We start from the raw sequence: 20,882 nt of genomic DNA on the forward strand, positions 1-20,882 counted from the left end.
CCCTATTGGCCTAGGCTGGAGTGGAGCTTCCCTCTGTCTACTGAGCTCTTGGGCCTGCTGCTCAGAGTGTAGGCCTGGATTTCAATGCTTCTAATACCCAGCATCTGCTTGGGCTTCTGACCCCAAATTTAGATAAATTGTCTGTGCTCCTGGTCCTTTACATCTAAATTTGTAGATGAGGCAATATTATGTAAGGGTTAACAACATAGGCTCTGGGACTTCCCTGGTGGCACAGTGGATAAGAATCCTCCTACCAATGCAGGGGACAAGGGTTCCATCTCTGGTCCAGGAAGATTCCATATGCCATGGAGCAACTAAGCCCATGGGTCAAACTACTAAGCCCGGACTCTAGGGCCCACAGGCCACAACGACTGAAGCCCATGTGCCCTAGAGCCCATGCTGTGACACCAGAGGAGCCACCACAATGAGAAGCCACAAAAAAGAGCAACCCCACTCACTGCTACTAGAGAAAGCCTTCACAAAGCCCCAAAAACCCAGTGCAGCCAAGAAAAAAAGAGAATCTAGGCTCTGAAGTGAGACTCCCAGCTCTGAAGCTTAGATGTGCCTCCTGGACAAGCTGCTTAAACTGTCTGTGCCTGTTTCCTCCTCTATAAACCCATCACTCAAAGGGATGTGAATATGATAACATGAAATAATTCATGTAAAGTACTTAGAACAGTGCCTGGCACATAGTAAATGCTCACAGAAGGGAGCTGCCATTATTATTGGCATACCCCTGGCACAATAAGCTAGTCTTGATTCTTGGAGAGGAAGGGAGGGCAAGGGCGATGGGTCAGGTGGTAAATAGGGAACTGGGCTCCAAGGACAAGCAATGGAGGAATCAAGCCCTTGAAGGGCAAACATCTACAGGGATGACGGGAGGAAGCCAGGACTCATCAATAAAGGAGTAGAGGAGAGGGTACCAAAGGGTCTGGAATTGTCTGGGCAGCAGACTCTGAGAGGCAGTCAGGCAAAGAATCTGGAGAAATAGGTCAGGGTCTCTTGTTTGTATCCTCCACTGGAAGCAGAATGATCGCAGAGTGTGGGCAGGCTTAAGCCTCAGCAGGCACAACACACACAGGGAGGTAGACCAGAAGTACATGATGAGTAGGTGGGTGGGTGGGTGTGTGTGACACAGGGAGGTAGACCAGTAGTACAGGATGGGTGGGTGGGAGTGTAGGTGTGTGTGTGAGGGGGGTGTAGGGTGAGCAGGTGGGGGTGTATGTGGTGTGGGAGGTGTGTGTGTGTGTGTGTGTGTGTGTGTAGAAGTCACCAAGAAGTTCCTCTTCCTCTCCCTTCGAGCCTTTCCTCTGGTTTCTCAGTGTCAAGTCCATGCCTTTCATCCAGAGCAGCTGCCGCCACCAGTAGAGGTGCTCTGCTTGCAAAATTCTCTGTTTGGTTGTCACTGTTTGGCTATTACCCCACTGCAAAGGAACAACTCAACAAATGAGTTTAAACTATTCGCTTTTCAAATATTAGGTTAAGGCTATCTGAAGTTTGATCAAGATATGGTGGATAAGAAATCACTGCCCCTCCTAAAAATTTAGGTTATGATTCAAGTGCTCTTTCAAGAAGCGTTTCAGAATGTTGACTGTATGCATTATCCCAGTGCCCAGCAACCGCAGCATAACTGCATTTCATCAGTCTTTAGTGATGAAAGATGTGTATGGGTGAAGCATTTGGTCATTCAAAAAGGCACCAACCTTCTCCTGACCCTGCTATTCCTTTAAGGTACCACCCTACCTCTCGCTTTCCTTCTACTCCCAAATTGTTAAGAAGCTAGCCCATACTTGTTTCCACTGCCTCACCACCCAAATCACATTGGACTGTATAATCCTTAGCTCTTTGCATCCTCACCACTCAGCTAAAATTGCTCATTGCAGGCTGTCATTACCAGTCGCATCATCAAATCCAATGGCTGCATAACAACCTTTCACCTTCCTGAATTCTCTGTAGCATTGGGTATATTTAAGAGTTTTCTCTTCCAAGGCTTCCATGACCCTGAGCTGCTCTGTGTTTCCCGTCTCTGACGGCTACTCCTCTGGATCCCTCCTTAACTAATTTTCCTGTCTTCTCACACTTCTCTTCCCTCTTGTACCCTCTCTTTGGCTATGTCTAGTTCATTGGATACTGAAGGGTCTTCAGACAGTGGGTTGTTGGAAACAGAATAGCCAAGGCTAGGTATGTTTAGCCATGGTTTGCAGAATCTCCTAGCAGGAAATGAGAGCAGGCATTAGCCCAAGCACCAAAACAGGAGGAACCAGCAAAGCAATGAAGTGATGGGGTGCCACACCCAGATGCAAGGTAGGACAGGGGATGGGCACCAGGGTATTTGACCGCAGGACAAAGGAAGGGTTCAAAGCAATTTTAAGCTAGCATAATCAAAGAAGCTTATTTCTGATGGTTGTATGTAGTAGCTTTAATGGTGTTTCTGATCTCTCCATAGGGGTTAGATATCCTCCTTATACATCCCCCATCAAGACCATATTGCATTGGATATGGTGTACTGTATATTTAGTACTCTAAAGCAGAGACATTACTTTGCCAACAAAGGTTCGTCTAGTCAAGGCTATGGTTTTTCCTGTGGTCATGTAAGGATGTGAGAGTTGGACTGTGAAGAAGGCTGAGTGCCGAAGAATTGATGCTTTTGAACTGTGGTGTTGGAGAAGACTCTTGAGAGTCCCTTGGACTGCAAGGAGATCCAACCAGTCCATTCTGAAGGAGATCAGCCCTGGGATTTCTTTGGAAGGAATGATGCTAAAGCTGAAACTCCAGTACTTTGGCCACCTCATGCAAAGAGTTGACTCATTGGAAAAGACTCTGATGCTGGGAGGGATTGGGGGCAGGAGGGGAAGGGGATGACAGAGGATGAGATGGCTGGATGGCATCACTGACTCGATGGACGTGAGTCTGAGTGAACTCCGGGAGTTGGTGATGGACAGGGAGGCCTGGTGTGCTGCGATTCATGGGGTTGCAAAGAGTCGGACATGACTGAGTGACTGATCTGATCTGATCTGATCCTCCTGTGGGCTCCCTGGATGGCTCAGCAGTAAAGTATCAACCTGCAATGCAGGAGACACAGGAGACATGGGTTCCATCCCTGAGTCAGAAAGATTCCCTGGAATAGGAAATGGCAACCCACTCCAGTGTTCTTGCCTGAGAAATGCCATGGACAGAGGAGCCTGGCAGAGTACAGTTCATGGGGTCTCAAAGAGTCAGACACAACTGAACCCAGCACACACACTCACATACACATCATCTTCTGGTAAACTGAAAGATCTGAAGAGCAAAGACCATAGATATTTTTACCATTGTATTTCTAACACCCAGACCAGTGCTTGTCCATAGAAAGGACCAAATAAATATTTGTTGAAAGAGAGAATGAACTGAATTTTTAAACTTGGAAATAAGTGGAAATTATGGGAAAGAAATCATATGTAAACCAAGAAAAATCTGTACAAAGTACATACCATATAGTCACACAGCATCATTAGTGATAGGCTGCAAATTCCATTCTGAACTACCTAGCAGTCAAAGCAAAGAAAAAAAAGAAAACTCAAGTTAAAAATTTGATAGTACATGCAGGATTTAAAAAGAAAAGTTGCTCAGATGAAGCATAACCATCCCTGCGTTGGCTTAAAAGAAATGTCCCCATGAAGTCTCCCAAAGGGTTTCTGGCTGAGCTACAGACAGTGTGTTCCAGGATATTACCTGTATTAGATACAACAGTAAATTCTTTAGGTCTATTTTTATAATGTCCTTCAATATAGACTAATTGAAGTAATTCTATGACAGAGAGACTAGAATAATGTAGCCAAGTACTCAGAACACCGATGAACTGACTTGATCCAAGGATAAAATTTAGAATATCTAGAATAAGGAGAAGGCAATGGCAACCCACTCCAGTACTCTTGCCTGGAAAATCACATGGAAGAAGGAGCCTGGTGGGCTGCAGTCCATGGGGTCGCTAAGAGTCGGACACGACTGAGCGACTTCACTTTCACTTTTCACTTTCATGCATTGGAGAAGGAAATGGCAACCTTGAAAATCCCAGGGACGGGGAGTCTGGTGGGCTGCTGTCTATGGGGTCGCACAGAGTCGGACACGACTGAGGCGACTTAGCAGCAGCAGCAGCAGAATAAGGTGTGTTGTGAGGAACATGAGTAGTCCTTGAAATATGATTAAAACAAAGATCACTGTGGCTAAGTACATTTGGGTAATGTTGCATATTCTTATTAGACCTTATAGATATTTATAAGTACACTAACATATGCTAAATGCTCTAAGAAGCCCTTCAGTAAAGAAACTTTAATCCAGAGTTTTACCAAAATAATAATTTGGTCCTTTCATTATATAATACCTGTTTACATTTAAGGGAAATTTAAAGATGACACTTTGGGAAACAATCATAAGGAAATTATAGACTACATGTTTTCAGGCAACTCTATGTGAATATTGTTTTTCATTTCTTAAAAAAATTCTATTTTATCAAAGTATAGTTGATTTACAATGTTGTATTAATTTCTGCTGTTCCAGCAAAGTGACTCGGTTACACATATATAATTCTTCACCGTCTTTTCCATTATGGTTTATCACAGGCTATTGAATATAGTTCCCTGTGCTATACCGTAGGACCTTGTTGTTTATCCATCCTATATGTAATAGTTTGCATATGTTAACCCCTAACTCCATCTCTCCCCCTGCCTCCTCCCCACTTGGCAACCACAAGCCTGTTCTCTGTGCTTATGAGTGTTTCTGTTTTGTGGATAAGTTCATTAATGTCATATTTTAGATTCCACATGTGTTATCACATGGTATTTGCCTTTCTCTTTTTGACTGACTTCATTTTATAATTTCTAGATCTACCCATGTTGCTGCAAATGGCATTATTTCATTATTTTTTATGGCTGAGTAGTACTCCACTCAGAGAAGGCAATGGCAACCCACTCCAGTACTCTTGCCTCGAAAATCCCATGGACGGAGGAGCCTGGTGGGCTGCAGTCCATGGGGTCGCAAAGAGTCGGACACAACTGAGCGACTTCACTTTCACTTTTCGCTTTCATTCATTGGAGAAGGAAATGGCAACCTACTCCAGTGTTCTTGCCTGGAGAATCCCAGGGACAGCGGAGCCTGGTGGGCTGCCGTCTATGGGGTCGCACAGAGTCGGACATGACTGAAGTGACTTAGCGGCAGCAGCAGTGCTCCACTGCCTATATGTACTGCATTTTCTTTTTCCATTAATCTGTCAGTAGACACTGAGGTTGCTTTGATGTCTTGGTTACTGTAAACAGTGCTGCTATGAACACTGAGGTGCATGTATCTTTTCAAATTATAATTTTTTCTTGATGTATGCCCAGGAATGCGATTGCTGGATCATATTTTAATTCTATTTTAAGTTTTTTAAGGAGTTTCTATACTGTTCTCCATAGTGGCTGCACCAATTTACATTCCCACCAACAATGTAGGAGGGTTCCCTTTTCACCACACCCTCTCTAACATTTGTTATTTGCGGACTTTTTAATGATGGCCATTCTGATCATCAAAGTGGTACCTCATTGTAGTTTTGATTTGCATTTTCTAATAGTTTGTGATGTCAAGCATCTTTTATGTGCCTGTTGTCTTCTTTGGAGAAATGCCTACTTAGGTCTTCTGCCCATTTTCTGATTGCATTGTTTTTTGTTATGAATATTGTTTTCAGCACTAAATTCTTAAATAAGACTCTGTCCACAGAGTGTTCTCAGTTATTTCACCTGGAAAGAACATGGGAGTACAGATATTTTGTACTGTCAGATACAAATGGACATTTTGCTTTGACAGTCATCTAAATGACAGGTCATCCCAGGAAAATAAAAGCTCCTAATCAATCTCTGTGCCCACACCCTCCCCAGGGAGGGCTCAAAGGCAGGATAAATATTGTCTTCAGAAACAGTAATGACTCCCATCTATTTTAAAAACCAGCAACATAACCTAAATTATCTTAGTGGCAAGCAACCTGAAAATCAAAGTTAGTGTGAACTGCAGTAATGGGATTCTCGAAGTAGTGAGGAACACACTGCTATTGCTACTAAAAATAACTTCCAAAGATTATCTCTCCAATGACTCCTCTCTTCATAGGTTAATTAATGGGCCAATATTTCCAGCGGCTTGACTTTCTCCACTGAAACTAAGATTTAAATCACTAGATCATAGAAAAATTATACATTAAATACATTAAATGTATTTTTAAAATGTATTGTGGGCAGGCATACTCAGACTAACAATAGTGGCTAAGTGTAATTTCTGCAGCAAGAGGGAGCAGAAATGAATTTTGTATATTCCTTCTAGGCAAATGCAGTATGTCAGAAAAAACTTTAACTGAACGAAGGGACCAGAGACTTTCAGAGTCCAAATCACCCAGCCTAAATGGGAGAGAGTCGTAAGAAGGAAGAGGAAGACATACCTTTGTTTCTTTTTCTGTTACTAATCTCCTTAAAATGTCTAAAATATTTCCCACCCTAACTTACCAGGTTTTGTAGAGCATCTTATAAATGTATCAGATAAGTGAGCTAATATCAATTTCACATTTCATTCTGGAGTTCATTATATTTTTGGCAGCAAGTTTATCTCCCTAATTATATTTTGCTTAGGTTGGAATTAATTTTAATTGGTGTTTCCTGTGAACACACTGAATAGGAAGCAGGAAAATTTCCTGAGATTAAAAGTTGACCTTGAAGATTCACATTCACCAGGGATGACCTATTCATGCCTATGACTTGACCTGACTGATGTTTTGAGGGCTCCCCAGTCATCATTTCTCCTCCAACCTCTCTCCTGAGCTAAGCAGTGCCTCCCACAGATGCCTCCTCCATCCATCTGTGATATGTGCAAGGAGAGTTCATCTTTCCTACCATCTGTCACCTCTGCCCCCTCCTCCCCATAATCCCAGCCTCAGTGATTCGAACTACCTCCCAACCAACTGCCCAACCAAAATCTAGAGACCATTCCAGACTCCTTATTCTCACCACTATCTTTCTTGAGATAAAAATCTAAATTCCTTGATAAGACTTTGAAAGGCCTTCAGGGTCCAGCCTAGTGTTTCTCGATGAAAGCCCTGTTGGCTTTGTTGTTGTTTAGTCTCTGAGTCACATCCAAGTCTTTTGCAACCTCGTGGACTATAGCTTGCCAAGCACCTTCTTCCATAGGATTTCCCAGGCAAGAATACTGGAGAGGGTTGCCAATTCCTTCTCCAGGGATCGAACCTGTGTCTCCTGTGTTAGCAGGCAAACTCTTTACCACTGAGTCACCCGGGAAGCCCCCTACTGGCTTTGAGACACAGCAATTTTCCTCTTTGTGCACAATATCTTTCTCAGTAATAATCCCTAATCACCATGACAACCAAAAAAAAGATCTTCACAGTTCCTAATGCTCCTAGTGGGGGTCACAAGTCTAGCCCTCTCTAACTTTCCAGCCTCATCTCTTGCGTGCTCCTCCACAGACTTGGCATTTCAGCCACACAGGACGATTCGCTCTTCCTGAACATGGTGTGCTATCTCAAGCCAAGCCTCTGAGCCTTTGTACGTGCTGTTTCCTCTGTCTATAAGGCCCCCTTTCAGGACCTCTCCTTCCTAGACCGGTCAAAAGTCTGTACACCTCAAGATCCAATCCAAACCCCTTTGTCCCTGTGAAGTCTCCCAGCCCTGCCTCAGCCACAATGACCCATCATCTATGCAAACTTAGGTGGGAATTATTCTACATTTCTCCCCTTTGGACATGAATCATTTTTCTGTACACCAGAAACTAACATAACATTGTAAATTAATTCTACTTCAATAATAATAAAAAGATGAACCATGCTTATTAGATTCTCTCTCTCTGTCATTTCTAGTAAGAAAAACAAATAGAACGAGCTGTTTTGTATTGTCAGGAGCTGCCATCACTGAAAGATCATAGGGAGAGATGAAAACAGGAGGAGGTCACAGTCAAAGTCTGTGTGGACCATGAGGGGCCTGGGGAACGCAGCAGAGTCACACTGGGAGCACATGGCCTGGGCTCCTCTCCACCATCATCCCACCAGTCCTGGCAGCACTGACAATGATACTGGGAAACCCTGAGAAGAAGCACAGAGGGAAAGCAGGGTACTAGGAGAACTGAGCAACAGAGTTACTCCTAGGGCAGGGGTGATGCTTGTCTCTGATCTGCCTCCAAAGACCTTCCCAAACCCAACTGTCATAGGCCTGGTTTTTCTGCAAGGCACTGACCAAAAGAGAAATGCAGGCCAAAGGCAAAGTCTGTTTCTTCGTTCAGCTTCCACTGATCACAATCCTCATAGTCTCAGGCAAGTGTTTCCGGAGAGTTTTTTTTTCTCATTTATATAACGGGAATTTTAGTATCTGCCCTGCCTGAGGTCCTTCTCAATGATTGACTGTATGACCTTGAGCAAGTCATTTGGCCTCTATGAGTCCAGTTTTCCCAATTTTAAAATAAGATCTATAAAACCTACTTCACAAAGAAGATACAATAATCAAAATAGACAATAAATTTAGAAAATTATGTTGTAAATTGATAACTGCTATATAGATTCTTTGCCATCTGAGGCATTAGGGAAGCCCCAGAAACTTTACTTTTCACTTTCATGCATTGGAGAAGGCAATAGCAACCCACTCCAGTACTCTTGCCTGGAGAATCCCTGGGACGGAGGAGCCTGGTGGGCTGCCATCTATGGGGTCGCACAGAGCCGGACATGACTGAAGCGACTTAGCAGCAGCAGCAGCAGCAGGAATACTGGAGTGGGTAGCCCTTACTTTCTCCAGGAGATCTCCCAACCCAGGGATCGAACCTGGGTCTCCCGCACTGCAGGCAGATTCTTTACCATTTGAGCCAACAGAGAAGCTCATATGTGTATACACATGGCTATTATAATTTCCTTTACCCAGGTCTTGCAAGTAATGTCACAGAAGATATTTTTAGATATTATATATTCATGAGCATTATTCTAAAATCTTACTCAGTTGTACTCTCTGCTGCTGCTGCTAAGTCACTTTAGTCATGTCTGACTCTATGCGACCCCATAGATGGCAGCCCACCAGGCTCCGCCGTCCCTGGGATTCTCCTGGCAAGAATACTGGAGTGGTTTGCCATTTCTTTCTCCAAGAAGACAGTATGCTGCTGCTGCTAAGTCGCTTCAGTGGTGTCTGACTCTGTGCAACCCCACAGACGGAAGCCCATCAGGCTCCTCCATCCCTGGGATTCTCCAGGCAAGAACACTGGAGTGGGTTGCCATTTCCTTCTCCAATGCAGGAAAGCAAAAAGTGAAAGTGAAGTTGCTCAGTCATGCCCGACTCCTAGCAACCCCATGGACCACAGCCCACCAGGCTCCTCGGTCCATGGGATTTTCCAGGCAAGAGTACTGGAGTGGGTTGCCAATGCCTTCTCCATTGATGTTACTTAAATCTTAAACCTCATTTTCTACTATTTTGTAACTGAAGCTTATCATTTAAGTTCAGCAATCTGTCAAATAAGGGACTGCTATACTTCCAAAAACCATTATCACTTGCTTTTTATCATCACATTTTGGATTTAGATTCCTTGGGACCCAACCTTAAAATAATAACAGATGTTTATAGTTCTGAGAAGAAATGCCATGGAGTGATGTGAATACAAGTTAATGATTTATTGTCAACAGATGCCTCACATTTGATATTTTACTATATGGAATATAAAGGGGAGAAAAAAAGTATGATATAGCAGCTGTCTTAGGTAACTCACATGATCTGAGAAGACTGCTTCCCTTCACTCTGGTGGGAAACCTCTTCAGTGGTAAATTCCAGAGGTGGCTTGTAAGAGATATTCCTACTGAAATATCAAGTTTCTCACACTCCTTCCAAGTCATTAACAGTATGAGCCCTATTTATTTTATGTACATTTTACTTGTTTTAAGAACTTGAGGTGATATAGGCATACATATACCATGAGATCAAAAGTAAAATAAATAAGGAAGTAAAAGTAAAGGGGTAAGTAACAAGGATAGAAGAATAAGATGAAGCTGGGAGTGAATGATCACAGTTTTCAACGTCTTCAGTTTCACTGTTGTCGGGCAGAATGCAATTTGTATATGTTTCTTAGGAAGATTTGCTATTATTTCCACATTATGTGTACCATGTACCCTCACTTAAGAAAATAACTAGAATTTATTCACATTTTCCCCCTAATTTTGTTCCTATGTTCCTAAAAGTAGACCCTAGCTGATACTACTATCAGCATTTGGGTCATTAGAAGTAAATATTCTTTTCAATTCTTCTATATTTAGTAAATATGGTTGATGAATTTAACACTGATAATAGTCTCAGTCACCAGAATGACATTCCCTGGTAAGGGTAAAAGAAATGTGATTCTGTCAGTTAAATAATTTGATTCTCCCAACACATCCGGCTGGTGTGCCCAGCGCTCACGATTCCTGACATGGGGGTATTGTGCTCTGCAGAGCAGACGCCTCTGTGCTGCACAGGCTACCTTTCCTAACCCACCAAGGCTCACAATTGCGGCCATAGGGTTAAAGGTACCATAATGGCAATATCCTAGGAAGCCACTAGGTGGAAAGGGATTTTTTTCTTATTCCATGAAACCTTTTTTTCTCAACCTAAGCCACCTCCACAGAGGACAAGCATTTTAAATGACTTATCTTCATTTTTTGTCTGTACCTTCCAGGTAAGTTTGTGGTAGTTGTTGCTTTCTCTTACAAAGAAACTCATTTTACGGTACTGATGAAACTATTTGCAGGGCAGAAATACAGACACAGATGTAGAGAACAGACTTGCAGACACAGCGGGGGAAGAAGGCGGGATGAACTGAGAATAGCACTGACATATATGTATATACTACCCTGTGTAAAATAGCTAGCTACTGGGAAGCTGCTGCATAACCCAAGGAGCTCAGTTAGATGCTCTGTGACAACCGGGAGCAGTGGGATTGGGGTGCGTGGGAAGGAGGCTCATGAGGGAGGGGATATGTGTATACTGATAGCTGATTCATGTCGTTGTACAGCAGAAACTAACACAACATTGTAAAGCAATTATCCTCCAATTAAAAAATACATCCTATGATAAACCATTATGGAAAAGAATATTAAAAAAGGATGTATATATATGAATAACCAAATCACAATGCCGTACAATAGGAATTAATTTCCATAAAAACAAATAAGGAAAACAAAACAAAAATATTTTTTTAAAACCCTACTGTATAGCATAGGGAAGGATACTCAATACTCTGTAATAACCTATATGGGAAAAGAATCTGAAAAAGAATAGATATATGTGTACGTATAATTGAATCACTTTGTTATATACCTGAAACTAACATAACATTGTAAATCAACTATCAGATCAGATCAGATCAGTCGCTCAGTCGTGTCCGACTCTTTGCGACCCCATGAATCACAGCATGCCAGGCCTCCCCGTCCATTACCAACTCCCGGAGTTCACTCAGACTCACGTCCATCGAGTCAGTGATGCCATCCAGCCATCTCATCCTCTGTCGTTCCCCAATATAAAATAAAAATTTGTTTAAATATAAAAAAGAGACTCATTTAAAGGGCACATCGTAGCATTCTCCCCAGTTACCTGAAAAAGTGCAAACATTACATCTGAAATGAGCAGGGTGATTATCCTGATCTGTTTCTCATGTGTTGGAGCCATGGTCAGGATAGTCTGTTGGGTTAAAGTCCAGCAGACAGGTAGGTAGGCGGAAAGGTGGGTGTGTGGGAGTCCATGTGCGTGTGAGAGAGAGAGATCTGGGAAGATGGGATCCTCACGGCCAGGGAATCAGGAAGCAGTACCCTAGATGCAGTGGAAAATGGCCTCAGGGTATTTATTACCAGTGTGTTCAAGAACACTGACTGATGTGAGTAGTATTAAGTAGCAACATGAGGATAAGGCAAGAGCAAGTAACAATAGATTTATTCTTCAGCGAAGGAAAGGAGAAGTGAAAGATGTTGCCCACCCCTCGTACTCCCTTCCCCAACAACATTAAGAACCCTGAGGCAGCAGCCAGGCTCAGAGGAACTGTCCTGGATTGCAGTTTGGTTCAGTGTGAGGGTTTAAACCCCAGTCTAAGGAAGCCTTATCTAACTTGTTCAGCATACAGGCAGTTTCCCCAAAGTTCTCTCCACATCTTAACTTTTTACCTTAATAGTGGTCAACCTACCCCTTTAATAAAAACGGGGGAATCAGGAGGGTGAATTAGTGGAGTTAATGGAAACGGAATGACAAGGCTGATAGATGTTCAGATCAAAGATTTCTGCACCCTTTTGAAAGCTGTTGACACTTCCCTTAAAAATTCACAGCCTCCCAGTTCACCTGATTGAATCAGAAATGACTGACTAGAGGACTTTTTTTTTTTTTTTTAACAAATCATAAAAATAGAGCATATACTTTTCTTATTTTTAATAACATTTGACAAGCTGAGTGCACCTAGAGGGGCATTTTAATATTGGTTTGAGATGGTTTCATAGAATATCTTGGTTTTAAAATTAAGACAAAGATGTAGAAGGTACAAGAGAGAAAAAGCATATAGTGATTCTCCCCTCTGGCCCCAGCAAGTGTCCTGATGACTACCTGCCTCCCTTTCCCTTTTGTAAAATAAGGGGACCATGTGCTGACTTTATACAGTAGTATCAAGGTCTGTTGACTTTGAAACACTTTTAAGTAGCAGCCTAAGCTGTTTCCTGGGAGAAAGGTGGTGTTATCATTACTAAGGGCTTCCCTAGTGGCTCAGATGGTACAGAATCTGCCTTCAGTGCAGGAGACCCAGGTTCGATCCCTGGGTCAGGAAGATCCCCTGGAGAAGGGAATGGCCACCCACTCCCATATTCTTACCTGGATAATTCTATGGACAGAGGAGTGTAGCAGGCTATAGTCCATAGGGTCTCAAAGAGTCAGACACAACTGAGTGACTAACACTTTCACTTTTCATCATTACTAAGACCCTAAAGCCCCTCAGGACCAACATGAAGGGCTGGAATGGGAAGCAGTCTACTTCTTCAGGGAAGGCAGTAGAGAGGATTCAAATTGTGGCTGATGTGAACAGAGTACTCAAGCCAACCAAGACAGACTTGGGGCTGAGGTTTATCCAGAAGTCTGATACTTCAGAAAGCTGCCCTGAAGCCATTGCCAAATCAGAGAGTCCTGAGTCCTGTTGAATTCAGGGTTGTGGCAAGTCAAATGAGTTCAGCCACCAAGTCTAATGAGGCTCAATTTGTATGAATGTTGCTGTGGGTAGCAGAAAACAATCTCCTCTCTCCTTCTGCTTCCAGGTATGGGAAGTGGATCTGGCTAAGCAACAGGAAGAGGCTACAAGGAAGTGGGGGAGGGGAGGGGGCAGGCTCCGCTGCAGTGAGGCCTGTGCAGGGATCAGCTTAATCTGTACCACTGGAAGCTTTCCCACCACAGCCTGCATCTGGCTGGTGTGCCCTGCCTTCCTCTGTTTCACCTCAGAGGGGTACAGTGCTCCTATATTCTCACAGCCCAGGGTGGGGCGGGGGGGGGGCATCCAAAAGCTGACCACAAGCATCCAAGAGCTCACTCTAGACAGAGCCTGCAGGCCACAGTCATCACAAAGAACACCAGTTATTATGGCTTATGTTCACCACACCTAAGAGGGATATAGAAATAGCCGAAGGCAAAATGCTTGCTCTGTAGGAGTTAACAATCCAGCTAGTGATGTGGACAGAGAAGGCAATGGCACCCCACTCCAGTACTCTTGCCTGGAAAATCCCATGGACGGAGAGCCTGGAAGGCTGCAGACCATGGGGTTGCTAAGAGTCGGAAATGACTGAGCGACTTCACTTTCCCTTTTCACTTTCATGCACTGGAGAGGGAAATGGCAACCCACTCCAGTGTTCTTGCCTGGAGAACCCCAGGGATGGGGGAGCCTGGTGGGCTGCCATCTATGGGGTCGCACAGAGTCGGACACGACTGAAGCGACTTAGCAGCAGCAGCAGTGATGTGGAATACAGCAGAGACCACAATCTAGGACCATGTAAAGTCAATGCAAGGGGCCTCCCAGGTGGCACTAGTGGTAAAGAATCCACCTAGCAATGCAGGAGATGCAAGAGATGTGGGTTGGATCCCTGAGTTGGGAAGATTCCCCTGGGGGAGGAAATGGGCCCCCACTCTAGTATTCTTGCCTGGAAATTTTCATGGGCAGAGGAGCCTGGCGGGCTACAGTCCATGGGGCTGCAAACAACTGGGCACGATGAGCAACTGAGCACAAAGTCAGTGCCAACAGTGCAAGCAGGCTAGTCCATACACGCAAATACAAAATGAAGCGAATCACAAGAAAGTTCCCTTGAAGGTGTCAGTCCTGAGCCATGCTGTGGAAGAGGACTCAGATGGGGGCAGGGGACTTCTTGGGGCCAAAAGGGACACTGCCAGCATGAAATAGAGGAAAGGTGGGGGTGGGGGTTCACCCTGCCATGGCACAGAGCAACTGCTTCTGGGGTGGAATCAAAATGGGCCCTAGAAATAAAGCTCCAGCCCTGCTGACCACAGACATACAAGCTGAAGCCAGAAGCAGGAAGGGTCTAGGCAGAGTGAGTATCACCCAGCATCAAGCATAAATAAGAGTTCTGTAGCTCTTCTTGGCCTGGTGAAGAGGGAGAGAGGTCTATGCTGAGAAGCAATAAAAATGGAGGTCACCGTGGAGTTAGAAGGCAGACCTGCTTAGATGAATTTTGATTTAAAATGATTGACAGCAGGAAGTCCCTGGAAGTTCCTGAGAGAAAAGTGACATGATGCAAAGGGGTTTAAAGAAGACCATTCTAAAGACTGTGTCCAGTGAGTCACAGAGGAGAGACTATGTGTATATGGGGCTGAGGTGAGGGGGCACCAGTTTACAGGCCATATCTGTAGCTCCAGAGCACTGCTATCTGATCCTAAGGCCAGTTTGCTGATTTGGGACTAAAGTACAGTGTTAAGCTTCCTGGTCTATTACATTAGGTGTCAACATTTCAAGTTTAAAAAAAAAAAAAAAAGATTGATGCAGTCTATTAAGCTTTTGTCTCAAGATATAGTTCACAATAAAACAAACAACACCAACAACAAAAATCACTGAAATTGTGGCCTCTCGGTGTTATCTATCCCTTAGATCAGATTCCTAAGGTATCTGGCTTAGGAATCTGAAGGCTTCCCTGGTGGCTCAGACAGTAAAGCATTTGCCTGCAGTGTGGGAGACCCGGGTTTGATCCCTGGTTTGGGAAGATCCCCTGGAGAAGGAAATGGCAACCCACTCCAGTACTCTTGCCTGGAAAATTCCACGGACTGAGAGGCTCCTCAGAGCCTAGTAGGCTACAGTCCATGGGGTCACAAAGAGTCGGACACAACTGAGTGACTTCACTTTCACTAGGTCAGATTAAATATTATTAGAGGGCTTGAGTTATCCAGAGGGCATAAATGACCTCACAAAGAGATTACAGGCATGAATTAAGACAGAGTTCTACCTTTGCTGGTGTTGGCAGTATTTTGGTCAAACTACCGCACAACTGAACTCATCTCACACACTAGTAAAGTAATGCTCAAAATTCTCCAAGCCAGGCTTCACCAATACGTGAACCATGAACTTCCAGATGTTCAAGCTGGTTTTAGAAAAGGCAAAGGAAGCAGAGATCAAATTGCCAACATCCGCTGGATCATTGAAAAAGCAAGAGAGTTCCAGAAAAACATCTATTTCTGCTTTACTGACTATGCCAAAGCCTTTGACTGTGTGGATAACAACAAACTGTGGAAAATTCTGAAAGAGATGGGAATCCCAGACCACCTGACCTGCCTCTTGAGAAACCTGTATGCAGGTCAGGAAGCAACAGTTAGAACTGGACATGGAACAACAGACTGGTTCCAAATAGGAAAAGGAGTACGTCAAGGCTGTACATTGTCACCCTGTTTATTTAACTTATATGCAGAGTACATCATGAGAAAGGCTGGGCTGGAAGAAGCACAAGCTGGAATCAAGATTGCCAGGAGAAATATCAATAACCTCAGATAGGCAGATGACACCACCCTTATGGCAGAAAGTGAAGAGGAACTCAAAAGCCTCTTGATGAAAGTGAAAGTGGAGAGTGAAAAAGTTGGCTTAAAGCTCAACATTCAGAAAACGAAGATCATGGCATCTGGTCCCATCACTTCATGGGAAATAGATGGGGAAACAGTGGAAACAGTGTCAGACTTTTATTTTTCTGGGCTCCAAAATCACTGCAGATGGTGACTGCAGCCATGAAATTAAAAGACACTTACTCCTTGGAAGAAAAGTTATGACCAACCTAGATAGCATATTGAAAAGCAGAGACATTACTTTGCCAACAAAGGTCCGTCTAGTCAAGGCTATGGTTTTTCCAGTAGTCATGTATGGATGTGAGAGTTGGACTGTGAAGAAAGCTGAGTGCCAAAGAATTGATGCTTTTGAACTGTGGTGTTGGAGAAGACTCTTGAGAATCCCTTGGACTGCAAGGAGATCCAACCAGTCCATTCTGAAGGAGATCAGCCCTGGGATTTCTTTGGAAGGAATGATGCTAAAGCTGAAACTCCAGTACTTTGGCCACCTCATGCAAAGAGTTGACTCATTGGAAAAGACTCTGATGCTGGGAGAGATTGGGGGCAGGAGGAGAAGGGGATGACAGAGGATGAGATGGCTGGATGGCATCACTGACTCGATGGACGTGAGTCTGAGTGAACTCCGGGAGTTGGTGATGGACAGGGAGGCCTATCATGCTGCGATTCATGGGGTCGCAAAGAGTCTGACACGACTGAGTGACTGAACTGAACTGAACTGAGTATTATTTCAGGAATAAACCCTGAAGAGAGAATTTACAGACCCAAGAAAGTGACAACTATATTCTGTATATGCAATCAACCAGTTGGACACCTTGTCCCTATGGTGTGGCACACGGCTCATTGACACTTAGCAGGCCACAAAAGCCACAAAAGCCAAGGATATTATGATGAGGGCATTCAGTGCCTGGTTTTGCTTAGACTAGTGATTCTCAGCCTGACTGGGCATCATAATCTCCTGGGAAGCTTTTCAAAAAGGAAGGATGCACGGCTTATACCAGAATCTGAATCTCAAAGGATGGAGCCAACATTTGCCTATATCACTTTTTTCTTAGCTTCCCCAGATACTCCCGCCAGAGCCACTGGTTTAGATTGTGAAGCTGAAATACCCTCACACAAAACACACGTGAGTGTGGGCACACACATAGACACACACACCTTCTGTGGTAGCCTGTCAAGTTTACCCAATTTTTTTTTTTTCACAGACAGAGGTGGTCACAGATATTCTGGGGTTATCAGGGTGTCAGAATCTCTAAATCCTCCCATTAATAATAAGATCAGTCTCCAGGGTTTTCTTAAATCTAGTCCTATTAGATTATATCATACTTTCCCAACTACCATGGTGTCTTAAAAAGCAGTTTTCCTAAGTGAAGATGCAGTCAGCAAAAAACAAGACTTGGAGCTGACTGTGGCTCCTTATTGCAAAATTCAGGCTGAAATGGAAGAAAATAGGGAAAATCACTAGGCCATTCAGGTATGACCTAAATCAAATCCCTTATGATTATACAGTGGAAGTGACAAATAGATTCAAGGGATTAGATCTGATAGATGAGTGCCGAAGAACTATGGACAGAAGCTTGTGACATGGTACAGGAGGCAGGGATCAAGATCAACCCCAAGAAAAAGAAATGCAAAAAGCCAAAATGTTTGTCTGAGGAGGCCGTACAAATAGCTGAGAAAAGAAGAGAAGTGAAAGGCAAAGGAGAAAAGGAAAGATATACCCATCTGAATGCAGAATTCCAAAGAATAGCAAGGAGAGAGGAGAAAGCCTTCTTAAGTGAACAATGCAAAGAAATAGAGGAAAGCAATAGAATGGGAAAGACTAAAGATTTCTTCAAGAAAATTAGAGATACCAAGGGAAGATTTTATGCAATGATGGGCACCATAAAGGACAGAAATGGTATGGACCTAACAGAAGCAGAAGATATTAAGACGATGGGCAGGAATACACAGAAGAACTATACAAAAAAGTTCTAATGACCTGGACAACCACGATGGTATGATCACTCACATAGAGCCAGACATCCTGGAGTGTGAAGTCAAGTGGGCCTTAGGAAGTATTACTACAAACAAAGCTAGTGGAGGTGATGGAATTCTAGCTAAGCTATTTCAAATCCTAAAAGATTATGTTAAAGTGCTGCACTCAATATGTCAGCAATTGGAAAACTCAACAGTGGCCACAGGACTGGAAAAGGTCAGTTTTCATTCCAGTCCCAAAGAAGGGCAATGCCAAAGAATGCTCAAACTACTGCACAATTGTACTCATTTCACAGGCTAGTAAGGTAATGCTCAAAATCCTTCAAGCTAGGCTTCCACAGTATGTGAACTGAGAACTTTCAGATGTACAAGCTGGATTTAGAAAAGGCACAGGAACCAGAGATCAAATTGCCAACATCGTTGGATCATAGAAAAAGCAAGGAAATTCCAGAAAAACATCTACTTCTGCTTCATTGACTATGCTAAAGCCTTTGACTGTGTGATCACAACAAACTGTGGAAAATTCTCAAAGAAGTGGGAATACCAGACCACCTTACCTGCCTCCTAAGAAACCTGTAAACAGGTCAAGGAGCAACAGTTAGAACCAGACATGGAACAATGGACTGGTTCCAAACTGGGAAAGGAGTACGTCAAAGCTGTATATGTCACCCTGCTCATTTAACTTATATGCAGAATGAAAAGTGAAAGTGAAAGTCGCCCAGTCATGTCCAATTCTTTGCAACCCCATGGACTATACAGCCCATGGAATTCTCCAGGCCAGAATACTGGAGTGGGTAGCCTTTCCCTTCTCCAAGGGATCTTCCCAAGCCAGGGATTGAACCCAGGTTCTCCCGGTGGATTCCTTACTGTCTGAGCCACTAGGGAGGCCCTGTATGCAGAGAACCTAATGTGAAATGCCAGGCTGGATGATGCTCAAGCTGGAATCAAGATTGCCATAAGAAATATCAAAAACCTCAGAAATGCAGATAACACCACACTTATGGCAGAAAGTGAAGAGGAACTAAACAGCCTCTTGATGAAAGTGAAAGAAGAGAGTGAAAAGCTGGCTTAAAACTCAACATTCAAAAAACTAAGATCATGGCATCCAGTCCCATCACTTCATGGCAGATAGACGGGGAAACAATGGAAACAGGGACAGACTTTATTTTCTTGGGCTCCAAAATCACTGCAGATAGTGACCGTAGCTATGAAATTTAAAGATACTTACTCCTTGGAAGAAAAGCTATGACAAACAGCATATTAAAAAACAGAGACATCACTTTGCTGACAAAAGTCCAGACAGTCAAAGCTATGGTTTTGCCAGTAGTCATGTATGGATGTGAGCGCTCGACCATAAAGAAGCCTGAGCATCAAAGAACTGATGCTTTCAAACTGTGGTGCTGGAGAAGACTCTTGAGAGTCCCATGGACTGCAAGGAGATCAAACCAGTCAATCCTAAAGGAAACCAACTTTGAATATTCACTGGAAGGACTGATGCTGAAGCCCCAGTACTTTGCTCTCTGATGCTGGGAAAGATTGAAGGCAGGAGAAGAAGCGGGTGACAGAGGATGAGATGGTCGGATGGCATCACTGACTCAGTGGACAAGAGCTTGAGCAAGCTCCGGGAGACCGTGAAGGACAGGGAAGCGTGGTGTGCTGCATTCCCTGGGGTCGCAAAGAGTCAGACACGACTGAGCGACTGAACAACAACTAAGTGAAGAAGAGCCCTCCCTCACCACCCTGTGGAATATCTGGAAGCTCTTTTCCTTGCTGCCCTCATTTTAAAGCCAATCCTTCATTTGCTTTCTGTCCTCCACCCAGCAGTATTTGCTAAGAGTCACATTCCTCATTGATCTCTTCCAACAAATAAGAAAGGGAGAAGGGAATTATTTCTAGAGCCTGTGGGGAAGAAGTTGCCTCCTAGGAACGAAGTCACAGAAGAGCCCCTGAATTCCTTGTGTAATCGCCATTGAATAAAAACACAAAGAGGGAAGCTAATTTAATTAGCAAGTGACGCCTTGTCCTAGAATAAACTTTTTGGACAAGAAAGGGCACAAGACCTGTAAGGGCTGGTGCCCAGACTGCCAACAGGGAAAACATTGGCAAAGCTTGCAGTCTGCCACCCAAAGGGCAGTAGTTGCTCACTTGAGTATTTTTTCTATTGAAAAAGTACCAAAGAGTTAGGCTCTTTTTGGACACAGAGTTGTGTTCACAAGATAAAGTACACTGATAAAACATGGAGAAAGAGAAGGGATAAAAATATTCTTCAAGGAAATGAAGGTCTAAAGTCCAAAGGTGAAGCGCTTTAGGGAAACATTTCACATTCTGACTTTTAAGTGAATTGAAAACACAATTCTTGAAAGAAATGCATCTTGAGAGAGCACTCAGTATAGAGCAAAGAGTTCTTACAAGACAATTTTGGAGGGAAGGTGGGGTTGCTTATTCAACCTCTAATGTGGTATCTTGCATGTAATAGAACCAGAGAAATGTTTACTGAATAGAAAATTATTTCAGTATAGATTGGGGTCATATTTTCACTCTCTTGAATTTGAAAAAGATACTCAGAATATTAGAGTTGATGCTTTGATCTTGATATTATAAACACCTCATCCAGAGTCCCAGCGTTACTCTATTTAGATGGGATGAGCATCTCATGGTGGGGGTGAGGAGGGTGACTTTGGGTTTTGCTGCTAAAGTTGTCCTCTGTAGTGGGCCCTGAACAATCTTGAACAAACCCAAGGGCTTGGGGGGCATAGTTTGGAAGCCTCCAATCTAGTACCTCTGACTTTATAGGTGTTTCCAGTGTTAATCGCTCAGTTGTGTCTGATT

General features: G+C 43.6%; 1 long non-coding RNA gene across 1 annotated transcript in view; it reads right to left on the bottom strand.

Annotated features, from left to right (window-relative positions):
* Nucleotides 1-3,387: 3,387 nt before the first annotated feature.
* The window catches only part of LOC138984349 (uncharacterized), a 44,800-nt gene continuing 27,305 nt past the window's right edge, over nt 3,388-20,882 (bottom strand). The window contains exon 4 of the long non-coding RNA XR_011461594.1: nt 3,388-3,524. This is a non-coding gene — a long non-coding RNA (uncharacterized lncRNA). The remainder of the gene's footprint in view (nt 3,525-20,882) is intronic.

This window comes from Bos mutus, chromosome 21 (genome assembly GCF_027580195.1).
Source record: "Bos mutus isolate GX-2022 chromosome 21, NWIPB_WYAK_1.1, whole genome shotgun sequence".
In the NCBI taxonomy this organism is placed as follows: domain Eukaryota; kingdom Metazoa; phylum Chordata; class Mammalia; order Artiodactyla; family Bovidae; genus Bos; species Bos mutus.